The sequence below is a fragment of the Lactuca virosa genome, chromosome 5 (assembly GCF_052849685.1).
Source record: "Lactuca virosa cultivar CGN04683 chromosome 5, Lactuca_virosa_CGN04683_v6, whole genome shotgun sequence".
NCBI classification, from domain to species: domain Eukaryota; kingdom Viridiplantae; phylum Streptophyta; class Magnoliopsida; order Asterales; family Asteraceae; genus Lactuca; species Lactuca virosa.
In genome coordinates, this window is record NC_136430.1 from 374,740,130 (window position 1) to 374,752,804 (window position 12,675).

General features: G+C 30.4%; 1 long non-coding RNA gene across 1 annotated transcript; it reads left to right on the forward strand.

The window, feature by feature from the left end:
* The first annotated feature begins 6,968 nt into the window (after positions 1–6,968).
* On the forward strand, positions 6,969–8,579 carry LOC145110812 (uncharacterized). Its single transcript, XR_013710066.1, has 2 exons — positions 6,969–7,231; positions 8,289–8,579. It is a non-coding gene; the product is annotated as an uncharacterized LOC145110812 (long non-coding RNA).
* Positions 8,580–12,675: the final 4,096 nt, after the last annotated feature.

Consider the following 12,675-nt stretch of genomic DNA (forward strand, 5'->3'; position numbering starts at 1 on the left):
TAAGTCTCAATCACCCAACAAAAGGCATTATAAAAACTGCAATTATCAAACATTTGATCTTATTAAGATAATCAAACAAGAAGTTGGTTTTCAACTACGCATATTACTAACATTTGCTAAAGAAATTGCTGAAAAACAACTTGAAGAAGTATGTAGTGAAAACCCGCTAGATCATTTAAAAAATAGAAATAATCAAGAGATAATAATATTATTAAAAAACCCTAATGATGAAGTTAATGTTCCAAATAAAATTCCATATAGTATAAAAGATGTTTCTGAATTCAAACAGGAATGCACTGAACTATTAGAAAAAGGAATCATTCGACCTAGCACGAGTCCTCATTCTGCACCTGCATTCTATGTAGAAAATAATAATGAAATAAAACGAGGCAAACGAAGAATGGTGATTAATTATAAAAAAAATAAACGATGCTACTACAGGAGACTCATATAAATTACCACGAAAAGAATATATTTTAGAAAAAATAAAAGGAAATACACATTTTAGTACATTTGATGCAAAATTCGGATATTGGCAATTACGCTTACATGAAAATACAAAACCACTAACCGTTTTTTCATGTCCTCCTCAGAAGCATTATGAATGGAATGTCCTTCCATTCGGTTTAAAACAGGCACCAGCAATATATCAGCGATTCATGGATGAAACTTTAAATGGTTTAGATCATATTTGTCTTGCATATATTGATGATATAATTGTTTTTACAAAAGGAAATGAACAGACACACATTGATGCAGTCATCAAGGTTTTACAAAGAATTAAAGAAAAGGGTTTAGTTTTATCAAAAAAGAAATCAAAACTTTTTCAATCTACAGTTGAATATCTCGGTTTAAAAATTGGAGAAAATGGTCAATTATCGTTAAGAGACAATATACGAGAAAAATTAAATATGTTTCCTGATAAACTTGAAAATAGAAAACAAATACAACGATTTCTTGGTTGTTTAAATTATATTGCAGAACAAGGATTTTTGAAAAACTTAGCAAAAGAAAGAAAAGTTTTACAAAAGAAAATATCAGAAAAAATACCTTGGTCTTGGACCAATACAGATACTATTTTGGTACAAAGTATAAAACAAAAAATTCAAGTTCTCCCCACTTTATATAATGCAAAAATCGACGATTTTCTAATTGTGGAGACAGATGCATCACAAGACACTTGGGCAGGATGTCTAAAAGCAATTATACATGGAAAAGTATTATTGGGACTAGATAATGAGGGAAACCTCATATCTGACCCATCAAAAGTATACAGTGATATGAAAGTATCACCAAAAGCATACATTGGTATGAAAATACCATCTGAAGTAAACAATGATAAAGTGTACAGTGATATGAAAATATCACCAAAAGCACACATTGATACGAATGTATCATCTGAAGTATTAAAAACATATAAATATGAGCAAAAATTATGCAAATATATATCGGGAACATTTTCCCAAACGGAGGAAAATTATAGCACACATGAACGAGAAACACTAGCTTGTCTAAGAACGTTGAAGAAATGGAAGGTCGAGCTTCTACAAACAAGATTCGAGTTACGAACAGATTCCAAGTATCTACTTGGATTTTTGCGTTATAAATTACAAGAAGATTATTGCCGTGGACGATTGATTCGTTGGCAATTACAATTACATCAATTTCAGCCATACCTCAAGTATATCAAAAGCACCAACAATCATATAGCAGACACATTGACAAGAGAATGGAAGCCATCATAAGAGAAACAACTAAAAACATTCCTACTCGAATATGGAAGAAACACCTTTCATGAAAAGCTAACGTCAGCAATGACCAAAACACACATCATTCATAAATATCTGTCCTTTCGGTGGCGGGAGGAATGACGCAAGCAATGACGTAAAAAGCCAACATTATTGAAGACACGTGTCCTTTCAATGCGGAAGGGATTGTTATTTTTATTAATGTAATTGTTTAAAAGTGTCGGTAGGATAATTATTAAGTGTTAGTTGTGACGTAACATAAAGTGTTAGTCCCTCAATAGTTTAGGGAGCTATATTGTAAATATGTTTATCATATTGCAATCAAATGATTGCAACTCAATTATGTAACCAGCTCCTTTGAGCCTATAAATAGGGCCTTTGCCCATATGAAATAAACAAGTTAAGTTTGAGTGTTTAAGACTTGAGTTGATCTCAAAGTTCTTCCTCTGTTGAAATAGTTGTTCTATTTCTGAATAGCAGAGCCATATCCAAAATATTCATATAATCATTCATATAATCCAAACAATCCATCGTCAATCCATCCCGACGCATCATTCAGGTATAATCTTATCCTAATCTTTTTATTAATTTCGTCATGTCTTTCAATTTGGGAAGGGATTATATTAATGTAAATATTGTGTCGGTAGAATTATTTGTATTTGTCGTTGTATAATTATTGTTTGTATGTGTCATAAAGTTAGTGTCAGTTTGAAATGAAATAAAGTGTGTAACCCTCAATAGTCTAGGGGGCTATAATGTAAATATATATGTCGTATTGCAATCAAACGATTGCAACTCAATTATGTAACCGACTCCTTTGAGCCTATAAATAGGGCATTTGCCCATATGAAATAAACAAGTTAAGTTTGAGTGTTTAAGACTTGAGTTGATCTCAAAGTTCTTCCTCTGTTGAAATAGTTGTTCTATTTCTGAATAGTAGAGCCCTATCCAAACATATTCATATAATCATTCGTATAATCCAAACAATCCATCGTCAATCCATCCCGACGCATCATTCAGGTATAATCCTATCCTTATCTTTTTATTAATTCCGTCATGTCTTTCAATTTGGTATCAGATCTAAGTAACGTTCTTATTATTATTTTGAATATTCAATCTTTCGTTCATAAGAATATATGCAGCATCATAAACATGATAATGAATATTCATCATTTTACATATGTGTTCATAAATACTCATATTCAAAAGTCATCATTATTAAAAATCAATTCACCAACAATTGAAACAATTATCGTAAGAAGGTTTTAATATAATATGTACCAAGAAGTTAAATTCACAATTCATCTTTCACAAAAGTTTTCAACTCTCCGTATTACAAATTTAATATCATCACCCCACTATATTAAATTCTAAAAACTTTATACGTAACTTTGAAAAACATTATCATTTTGTTTTTATAAGGTTTAATCATGAGTTTTGTAAGTTTAAATATTAATAAACAAGAACTAAAATTTTTTCGTAAAACATTGAAACAATCTAAAAAATTTCTTTTAAATTTAAAAATAGATTCTAACATATCAATAATTAATTGTATATCCAATATTGAAGCAATACATATAATAAATAATAGTATAAATTGGAAACAAGAACAAATAAAAAACCTTGAAGATAAGATAACAAAATTAATTTGTTAAATATGTTTCAAAAAATAGAAAAATCACTAATAATAACTACTCCACTAGTAAAAAGAAACTAAAGATTTTATTTACAAAATACACACAATTTATTAATATGGAAACTTTACAAGAAAAAGTAGAAACATTAACTAAATTATTTGCAGCATTAGAAATTCCATCCGAAATTCAAGAAAATAATACAGAAATAGAAAATAATTCAGATAATAATGACGCAGAAGTAATATATGATTTTTCATCCGATGATGAAAACCCTTATTCAAATCCATATAAAAATTCACAAAATAATTTTGGATTAAAACGAAAACAATCATATATTGAAGATGATTATCAAAATCAATATATTTATGGACCACCTTCATTAGAAGAAAATTTTTTATATAGACAAGGAATGGTTAAAAATAAACAAAATAAATGGGAAAAAATATCTCCTCAATACATACCTAAATTATTTACATTTCCAACAAATTCAGATATTCTTTTTATTGATTGTGATCAAAATCCTGAAGCGAAAATTCAAGAATGGAGTAATAAAATGGGAGTACAAATTCAATTAACTGAAGAATTAAGAAATTTACACTCAACACATTTTCTTAATTATATCATTCATAAAACACAAGGTAACGCATATCGTTTTCTCTCATCTCTCGATGAAACCGAAACAATGATGATAGCTACTACTGATGCTATGGAAACATTTAAAAATGTATTAAGTCGTCTTATTCAGGAATTCATAGGAAAACAAATTGAAGATAAAGTATCACAAGAAGCTTTTCAATTAGAATCACTATGGCATTTAACTAATCTACGAATTTGTAATATGTGTTATCTAGATCCGTTTATATGCGAATATTCTGAACATTATTATAATTTAGATTCCACTAGAAAAAAGGTAGCATTAGATATGTTTTATAAAAAATTACCATCATTAGTAAGCCAAAGTGTAATAAAAGATTTTCAAGAAGCTCTACAATAAAATAAAATTGCAGACACTCTAGGAGCACGAATAAGTATATTAAAAGCATGGATGCAAAAGAAATGCTTAGAACAAAAAACAACACAAGACGCAAAAATTGATTTATGTTGTGACATCCTTTCTAATAAAGTTAATCAATATGGTTGTAAAGATAATAAAAGACAACAATATAAAAAGAAAATTTGGAAAAAACAAACTTATAAACCTAAATATAAAGAATATTATAAACAAGGAGAAATAAAATATTTTTGAAATAGAAAACAATATAAACAAAAATATCAATCTAAAACAAATTATTGCCCATCGAATAAAAAAGATTGTAAATGTTGGATATGTCAAGAGGACGGACACAAAGCTTATGAATGCCCAAAAAAGACTAAAAAAGAAAAAGAAACAAACCTATTAAAATTTGCATATGATCTTGGATATGAACCAATAGAAGATTCAGATATAGATTCAGACATAGATATTTATGCATATACAACTAATTCTGATTCAGATGCAGATACATGATCCTATGGAAAAAGTATTATTGGGATTAGAACTTGAGGGAAACCTCATATCTAACCCATCTGAAATATACATTGCTAAATCATACATTGGTATGAAAATACCATCTGAAGTAAACAATAATAAAGTATATAGTGATATGAAAATATCACCAAAAGCATACAGTGATATGAAAATATCACCAAAAGCATACATTGATATGAAAATTTTCATATCATCATATTAAAAGCAAACAAATATGAGCAATCATTCAGGTACCCAAAAGGCGCAAATATTCAGACAGTAGACATATTGACATCGAAGCAATCATGAAGCAAATACAACACCAGCTCAAACAGAAGCAGGAGCAAAAAGCATCATTAATTAGACAACTTGAAGCAGTCAATCGTGAAGAAGAGCAACTACAGCAGACACTACAAATTCTATCATCTTATTCAGTATCTAAAGAAGAGGCAGCTAGCAGCTCAACAACAAAGAAACCAAAAGAAGATATTCAAGAAATATCATCCGATGATAGTCAGCCGCAAACAGTACTCAAACCAGAAAAACAACCTATGACACCAAATCCAGAAGAATATCCACCACTTCAAGCAGATCATAAAAATATAAAGAAATGGTATGTGATTTTCAATGGAGAAAACAAAGGAATATATGACGATTGGGGAATTGCCAACTCATATATTCTTGGAAAAAATGTCATTCACAAAAGTTACAAAACAAAAAATGAAGCAGAAGCCGCAAACAACGAAGCATACAAAGCAGTCATAAAAGATAATGTCGAATGTTCAAAAACAGTTCTCCTTACACCACAAAAACCCATATCTAGCTTTACCCCACAAAAACCTATATCCATCCCAAGGTCTCTTAACCAATTAAACGCAAAAATTGCCCTTGAAGCCATTCCATCAACCAAAGAAAAAGAAGCCATGAAAAAACCAACTACTCAAAAATTTGCTAAACTATGGGATAGTCTCATTCAATACACCGAAGTCCATTCTCTGATGGGCTTTTATCCAGTAGCCAGGCGTCCAGGCCCCAAAACAGTTTTTCTAGCAGATTTATCAAATCCTATGACTTTATGGGATTATTTTATCCATGGATTTATTGACACCATTTATTTAGAAGGCACGAATCTCCACTGCATCAGTGAATTTCCATCCGCTGTACAAACCATAATCAGAAACTATAAAACACGATTTGCGAAACAAGAACGAGGATTATTTATCAAGATGCACTCAAGCTATCCAATTTTTGATGAAGATTCTCAATTACTTATTCCAAGCATCACTTTTGCAAATGTGGGAATAAGCAATGGCTCGAAACCAACAAAAGATGATCTACCTCATGAAACACCAACACAAGATCATCTAATTTTTGCACTAGCAGGTGTATATCTAGCATCATCTCGCATAGGCAACGGAAGAGATCAAAAATCAAGAGTCAGAGTAAATTATGCCAGTAAAACTTTCGTTATCTATTCTCTAACAGACAGTGAAATCACTCCAGAAGCATTAAAAGCAATTGAAACTTTCGAACAACCGTTCAACTCAATTATGTAACCGGCTCCTTTGAGCCTATAAATAGGGTCTTTCAACATTATTGAAGACACGTGTCCTTTCAATGTGGAAGGGATTGTTATTTTTATTAATGTAATTGTTTAAAAGTGTCGGTAGGATAATTATTAAGTGTTAGTTGTGATGTAACATAAAATGTTAGTCCCTCAATAGTTTAGAGGGCTATATTGTAAATATGTTTGTCGTATTGCAATCAAACGATTGCAACTCAATTATGTAACCGGCTCCTTTGAGCCTGTAAATAGGGCCTTTGCCCATATGAAATAAACAAGTTAAGTTTGAGTGTTTAAGACTTGAGTTGATCTCAAAGTTCTTCCTCTGTTGAAATAGTTGTTCTATTTCTGAATAGCAGAGCCTTATCCAAACATATTCATATAATCATTCATATAATCCAAACAATCCATCGTCAATCCATCCCGACGCATCATTCAGGTATAATCCTATCCTAATCTTTTTATTAATTCAATTAGGGTTGAAGAAGAATGGGGGAAGAAATAGAGTTTGGGGGTGGGTTGGAGATGCCTTAAACCCTGATCCTCTCCATCCATTTAAATTGTCATGCTCATCTTAAATACATTCAGTTTAGGAACCGATTGTTTTTCCAAATGAATTCATCAAGGTTACGTTTTCCTCTACTCTTCAATATCAATCATTTTCTACTTCATTCTTTCTCCTGCTTCCAACGATCTTAACCATCGATTCTGCTCGACCGTGATTTTGAAGATTTTATTGTAAATGGTGGAAACCTCCACCGACTGATAAGTTTTGGTAAGTTTATATAAGATTGTTCTTTAACTATTTTTTCGTTTGATTTAAGGGCTTTGATTTCCACTTTATCAAAAATAACAAGGTTGAAGTAAGTACTATATGTGAAACTGGAATTGCTTATCAGCCCACACTTTGTAGGGAGTATTTACAGTATTATAGCAATGAAATTGAATCTGGCAACTGGAATGACGCCTATTATGAGGACTTTGACAAAGATGCTTCAGAAATCTAGGATTTAATCTGTTCTTTTTACTAGAAATGAGAATACCATGATTCATACATGTTTTGTTACCTATTACAACATTACTATTAGAGGTTCAATTGAATATCATCAAGAAGATAATTGTTTAAAAAAGAATTAATGATTATAAGTTTTTGGGTAGGTAGGTGGATATAGGTCTTATTTATTGGGTTTGAACAATAAAACATATGAGATGGAAGGAGGTGTGAATTCTCCAGAGATTTATAAAGAACCTGGTGTTGGTCATGTTTGCGAAAGTAAGTAAATGAGTTGATGATATTGCTTTGATTGTTTGTGTCGTGATACTCCTATATGCTGATGATTTGTAGTAATATATCATATTTTTAGTTTCAGCAATCGTCCATTGTAAATTACTAGAAATGATTTCATCTTGGATTCAAAGGCGAAGATTGTTGTAGATTGCTGTATATTATTTTGATTCACAAAGTGGCTATCCCAACTATGAGGGTTCTTACTCCAAAACATAAAATGTTAAACATTGATAAACATATTTTTTTTTCTCTTTTTTAGATTTTCATAAATTCCCTTTCAAAATATATTGTTTTTATAAATTCGTCTAAAATATTTTGTTACAATTTAAAATCTTTATGTTGGATTGGCTTGGATATTCTATGTAACTCTTTATCATCGATAAAATGTAGTTTACCCTTTTATTTTTGTTGGCCTAAAATCGATTTCACTTAATTTTCTTACAATACTTAAATATGTTTGATGGCTAATCACTTAATCAGCTATTGTTAGTTATGAAAATGGAGTTGAATTAAGATTTTTACATCAAATTTCATGTTTTTGTAGGTTGCTGGAAGATCGCGGTTCTTGACTATGCTAGCTTCTTATGAAGACAAGCCTAAATTCATGCTTAAATACCCCTCTTAATCTATATATCTTTTTGATTTAAAAGAAAGATAAGGTATTTGTTATTGATTTGATTATAAAGCAAAGAAAAAGAAAAAGACTTCATGATTCAGAAGCCTAAGAAATAAGGGTTAAGATTGTTCAAAGAATGTTGCTTGTAAAATTACTTAACTGCCCTTTACACTTTGTTTTTTATAGTTTTCAAGTGTTGGGTTTTCTGATTTCTCTTAATCTTGATTGGATTTATTTAGCAGTAGGTAAATCAGTTGCATGGTTACTTGATTGGATTTAAAAAGGTTGCGAAACATTTTTGGGCAAATCTTTACAAATCATGCTATGGTGATATATATACCTTATGTAATGTAAATTATTTATTGATCAAGGTGGTGAAACCCTTCAGCCAAACTAATAGTAATAAATCCAAATACATTTTAGTCTTTAATGTTTCACAAACCTTTTGTTTGTATTTGATACACGGGTTAATTTTAACTAAAGCTTATACAAAGGTACTCCTCTATTATGGTATCCTACTTTTGTTAAATCATGTGACACTAAGGGTGTTTGAAAGTTGTGTACTTGTGTTTGGTCAACTTCTAAAAGGGACATCGTTTATTAGTTTGTAGGTTGAGGACATATTTTGGTATATTGTTGAAGTTTTGCCTCTCCACATGGTAAGAAAGTTCACAACTTTGAGGATCGGTCGTATAATATTATTTTAAGCGGTCTATTCATAAAATGTTGCCTGATTTGTAAGCCCAATAATGGACGGGAAATTGATTTGTAGTCTAAACTAGTTTCAAACAAAAGCAAATGGAGTTGATATCAATTTACTTGATTTAAAGTCTCATATCAATCCATTGTTTTTACATTAATTGGCAATTTACACCCACTTTTTTTAATATTAGAAAAAATATAATCAATATAGGATATTGTTTTAGTAAATTACATCATTAAAAAAACTAATAAAAAATGTTGTATTCTTTTTAGAGGCCCATGTCTTTTTTTATTAAACATATATTTATAAAACCAAAATTATTTTTTTATTTTTATCCAACGAAATCAACAATAGAAAAAAAAAACCATTCAAAAATGAGCATATAGTCAGTTATTTTGGAGCTTGCTAATCATCATTTCTAAAAAGTTATCGATTTGAATATGTAGATACTGGAATTGCTAGTTTTTTCATTCATTGATGATAGTTAATTTATATCTTTTATAATACAATCCATCCAAAGTCTAAATATGACAATGATAATAATGTCATCTAAAAGAATTATATTAGATGTAAGTTTATAATAATCATCACGGTTTATAATAGTTCCTTATTTGGTTTATAATAGTTCTTTATTGTAATCATCCAATGTGTCATTTTTTGGAATATGTCTTTTAATTCATATTTTTTTAGCTTCACCAGCCCATTGTTAGATAATGATGATAGACTTACAAACAAACTTGTATAAATAAGTTTTTATAAATTTATAAACAATTTTTAGATTTTTAGATTTTATATTATTTTTACTTAATTTTAGTAAACCACACTTCATTCATCCTTTTAATTTGTAATTTATTGTATTAGGTTTATGTATGTTTATTACACTACCGTTATTTTCAATTTGTCATACAACAATATTATTTCTATGATTTTTTGTGTTTTTTTTTTTTCAAATTTACTCAAAATTATATTGCATTGTACAAAATCATGATTTTATAAAATATCTACACATACAAAACAAAGATTGAATATTCATAACAATGTATATATATATATATATATATATATATATATATATATATATATATATATATATATATATATATATTATGCGAAAAAGTGAAAAACACATATTTATTTGTAAATATACATTATATTTATAAATAAATGTTTTATATTAATATTTATATATAATAGTGTTTAATAGTATGTATTTATATTATATATAATTGAGGTTAAAATATATACAAAATAGAAAACAAAATATTAATAACTAAATATCTAAACAATATAAAATAAATTTTGTATAGAATTTTTTGTGATTATTTGCTTACAACGAAACCTACATAGTTAATATTCGGTCTTAATGATATTATTTTAACAAAATAAGCAAATTCAATAATACAACATATATATAGAACATGTTCAATGACTAAATATAAAAGAATAATAAAAACTTGGTTACTCTTACAGCTCATTTAACATCTAAAAATATCATGGTAGATTGTCGATCGAGTTAAAATTTAATAAGAATTGTTTCAAGAGCATTCCTAACATGTGAAGTGTATGCAAAATCAGCTATAAAATTTTGAAAAAGAAGTGCAAAAGATGAAAAGTGTCCGTAGATGCAAAGTGGAAAGGTAAAAAAGCTTTTGTTGTAGACTCCTTTAAAGGAGATTGAGAAAGTAAAAGAAGGAGATGAATAATATATATATATATATATATATATATATATATATATATATATATATATATATATATATATATATATATATATATATATATATATATATATATATATATATATATATATATAGAGAGAGAGAGAGAGAGAGAGAGAGAGTGACAACCGTCAATTTTTTGCCAAGTCAAAGTCAATTAAAGTCAACAGGTCAAACCGGTCAACTCATCTAACCCTTGTACATTAGGGTTTCCATTATGTTCCTTATTGAACTACTCACAATCTTAATACAAAATATCACTTAAATTTCCACGTGTTCGGAAAAATCTAAGCCCTAATCAGGGCAAGTGATGAAACTACTCGATAAAACATTATTCCATACCCCTCGAGAGTATATAACAAACATAACAAGACTTAACGAGATTTACAAACCTGGCGTTACAGAGCCAAACACTCAAAAAGGTCACAAAAGAAGTCTCTCCCAATCTCTTTCACTCTAACTCTCCCAAAACTCTCTAAGTAGGAGAAATCTCTCCAAGTATGTGAAATCTCTCCCAAATCTCTCTCTGTATGAGAAATCTCTCCAAGAATGTGAAATATCTCCCAAATCTCTCCAAGTATGTGAAATCTCTCCTAAATCTCTCTCTGTATGAGAAATCTCTCTAAGAATGTGAAATCTCTCCCAAATCTCTCCAAGTATGAGAAATCTCTCCAAGTGTGTGAAATCTCTCCCAAATCTCTCTCAAAAGTTCCTTTAACTTTTTATAATCATTTTGGGCATCCCGACACTTAACTTGGTGAAAAACTGCGCAAAACGGGGAGTTTATGCGAAAATCAGCCAAATAGGACCGAACCTTCTTAGGGCCGAAACCCTAAGAAGCGAAACCCATAAAAACCGAACCTTCTCGGACCGAAGCTGCTGAGCCGAACCTTCTCGGACCGAAGCCTGCTGACCCGAACCGAAGCCTGCTGACCCGAACCCGAACCTCGCCTTCGCTCCTGACCTTCGCCTTCGGCCCATATCACCTTCGGTCTACTTCGCCTTCGGGTCCATAGCAGAAGGGACCGAACTTCGGCCCTATCCGAGCAACTTCGCAGGAAGCCTTTTTCTTCCCGGTTTTCAACTAGTTTTGCGTTCTAAGCCCGATTTTAATTATTTTAACGTGGGGTTTTCACCCAAAATCATATTTTAACATATAAAACCCCATCCTTCATGAATAATTACGTTTTTTAGTGTAAATCTTATCCAAGGAGAGTGGGTGAAGTACTTAAGGTGGAGTGTTGACTTTACTTTAGTTTATGACACAAGCAACCACCCACACCCACTCCATGACCAGCCCACACCCCCCCCCCCACCATACCTGGTCATTCATAGTCCTTTTCCCATCATTTCCCAACCCCATTTCTTGTCTAAGGCTGAAATCTATCATCTCTCCTTACACTTTCTCTCATTATCTCATTCTTCCACCAAAGATCAAACACATTTTCTCTCTAAATTCTCTCACTAAAATTCGAGATTCAAGGGCTTTCTTCCAAGCTTTTCTTTCACTTTTGGTAAGTATATTCATTCTCCATATAATTATTTCACTTCCTTCTACTCCAATCATAGTTTTTCTTACACAAACTCCATCATATTTGTGTTAGATTCTCGAAATCTTCAAGGCATCTTCTTAGTGTTCTTGAGTAGAACACTTCTTTTCTTCTACATCCATCCACTAAGAACACACAAGGTGAGTTCATACCCCTATCTTTTCATGTTTTTCTTAAGTTTAAAGGGGGGAATACAAGTTAAAACACCAAGAACACAACTAAACTCATTTAACAGCCTTCATCAGAAAAGTTCAACTCCATTCACGGACTGTTTTGGTCAACTTAAACATTTTAGTTTTCAAAACTGTATTAGGTGCAAATAGTTCAGGTTCATACCTTTAAAA